Below are 3,108 nucleotides of genomic sequence, written 5' to 3'. Positions count from 1 at the left end.
ACATAAGCATGGACATCATGATGAATAGGAAACAAACACAGAGTACAGAAAGCGTAAGCACATGATAAAACAGAATGAAGACAAACAAACTGAAGAAATTGAACTGAGGAAATTGAGAATGTCTTCAGTCAAAGTCTTCAAACAGATATGAACAGGTACACAACACAGTAATGAAGAAATGAAAGGGTTGAGGAAATAGAACCAGTAAGCTCGGTGAAGACAATGATTTGGTAGACCAGTTCCAACTGCTGTGACAGTTGTACGTCTGGTTAGAGCGGCTAGGTATTTAAACCTGAGGACACACAGTCCCCGACACATAGTCCTCACTGTATACTCCTTGAACTAAGGTCAAATAGACCTCGTCCAATAACTCGTGGTAAGTCTTCAGGTGACTTCCAAACCTTCACAAACTTGGTCACCCGGTGATCCACAATTTCCTCTTGGATGCTCTAGACCATGACGCCTAACCGTCTGAAGGATGCACAGTCCTCAAAGGTAACAAGCGTCGGTTCCACACAGGAACAATCTCTTCAGTGATGCTCAATCACTTTGGGTTTGTAGGTGTTTGGTTTGGGGTTTTAGGTTATTTCCTCACTTGATGATTTTTGCTCAAAGTCCTCGGAGGATGGGATGCTCTCAATGACAAGTGTCAGTTTCTTGCGGAGCAGCCAAGCAACTAGTGGTTGTACGGGGCGGCTATTTATAGCCTAGGGAGCAGCCCGACATGATAAGACATAAATGCCCTTCAATGATATGACCGTTAGGTGGATAAGATATTTTGGGACAGCCGGCGCATAGCACAACAACGGTCGGAAATTTGAGGTTCAAATTCCTCAGGGCTATCATGTTCCTCACTTGTAGGCAATCCCCACTGGTGAATTCCTAACTCCTTAGTCAGAACAAATTCCTCAGAGACCAGAAGAACTTTGTCTCTGTCAATGAAGAAATTGACTAAACTGTATGAGATTTCCAATGGCTTCACTCGTAGGGATTGGTAGGTGTAGGATTTTGAGTTGAGCATCACCTGGAAAATTTTCCTTAGTTTTACCTCGACCCCCTTTAACAGTACGGTGTTTCCTATGACTCAAGAAAGAGAAAATGAAACTACCAAAACAAAAGTCTTCACGCTTCATGTTCCTCGCATGAACATCAAGTCTTCACGGTCACACCAATTTCTTCACTTTCAAAGTCTTCGAAAAGTCTTCAGATCCAAAGTCTTCGGTTGAAGTCATCCATTTTTAGGGGTCGGCTTTCTCTGTAAATATCAAACTCCTCATAGACTTATAGACCTGTGTAAACTCACAAACGCATTAGTCCCTTAACCTATTAGACTTCAATACAGCAAAATCACTATGGGGCACTAGATGCACTTACAGTTATGATCCGGTAACCCTGGAGTGACAATAACCGGGACTTCTTCCGGTGATTACCATAGTTTGAGGAGTTCATGTATTCACTATCTGTTAATGCTTTGTTCCGGTTCTCTATTAAAAGGAGGCCTTAGTTTCCAATATGGACCCCGCTGCCACGGGAGGGTAGGACAAAAGATGTCATGCAAGTTCTTTTAATAAAGCACGTATGACTATTTACAGAATACATGCCTACATTATATCGATGAACTAGAGCTAGTGCCGAATAGCCCTAGGTTATAACTGTCACATGATGAATATCATCCAACAAGTCACCGATCCAATGCCTACGAATTTATCTTTTATTGTTTCTGCTAAGATACTACTGCTATCATCACTGTTACACTTGCTACAAAAATACTGCTATCACTGTTACCATTACTATTGCTGCTGTCACTACTATCAAAACTATCATATTACTTTGCTACTGATCATGTTGCTGCAGATAATTAATCTCCAGGTGTGGTTGAATTGACAACTCAGCTGCTAATACCTTCAAGTATTCTTTGGCTCCCCTTGTGTCAAATCTATAAATTTGGGTTGAATACTCTACCCTCGAAAACTGTTGCGATCCCCTATACTTGTGTGTTATCATCTCACTATCCTGAACCTTATCTGCATTACTTCCTCTACCATTCCTTAATAAGGCACTCTTCCCCATATTCTATCAGCATTCTAAAATAAGAAACAAGAAGACGCATAACAAGTTTAGCATGTACTAGTATATGAAACTCATTTCCGTGAACTAGTTCATTAGTAAGGTGGACAGGATTAAACTACCAAGTCTTCTATTGCCAGGTAGTACATAATAAAAGCATCAAACAAACATATATTTATGTCCTATGGTCACTGCATTGTCTTGCAAATCAAAATAGAGACACGGTTCAAATCATATCAGTTCAAGACAAAGCAGCACTGAAAGAATACAAAGCATGGGAAACTACACGACACAACAAGATTTTAGATGGGTACCACAGGTCTACATGTACAACAACACTATTGTCTTTGTTGTGATGCTAGTAATGTGCATGATATGAGAAGTCAACTGTATACACAATTGAAATTGAAATCGATAGAGCTATTTATAAGATCAAACCTGTTAAAGAAACACTGTTGTGCCATTGGAGTTCCGATTGGATCCTTCAATTTAAAAATAAGTTTGTGTGAGTAAATACAGTGATACAAGAGTAAATCAGTACGCACGATAGCAATGGAATCTTAAATGAGAACAGTTGTTCTTCAGGTTTAAGTACTTGTTCTACATGAACAGAGTACAATAAGACGCAGACATATAGTACTTAAAAATGAAAAATGAGCTCATAGACCTTACCACATTCTTGGTTCGGGACTAGTACAGAACAAGGCATTCCCAGCAAGGTTGTCAGAATTGTGATTCTGAATCGAATTGGAGCTCCAATGGCAGGATCACAAATAGTAGAATCTTCACTATCAGGATCGTAAAAACGTAGATTCTATGAACCAAAATCGTAGAATCAGAGGGGTTAGTTTGGATCGTAAAGTCGTAGAATCATACAACAGAATCGCGATTCTAACAACCTTGATTCCCAGTCATCGTCCAGTCAATGCGTCTCAGGAGAATGTAAGGGAATTTGATGAGTTTCTTTGCCAGTGAAGTACATTTTCTTCAGGTAATTCCGATACTGCCACCAAGCATTCTTGAAGATAGCAGAGGTATTAG

The sequence above is a fragment of the Triticum urartu genome, chromosome 7A, assembly GCF_056163025.1.
Source record: "Triticum urartu cultivar PI428250 chromosome 7A, HENAU_Tu73, whole genome shotgun sequence".
Classification (NCBI taxonomy): domain Eukaryota; kingdom Viridiplantae; phylum Streptophyta; class Magnoliopsida; order Poales; family Poaceae; genus Triticum; species Triticum urartu.
The sequence above is the reverse complement of the archived record's forward strand: the minus strand, read 5'-3'. Positions refer to the sequence as shown.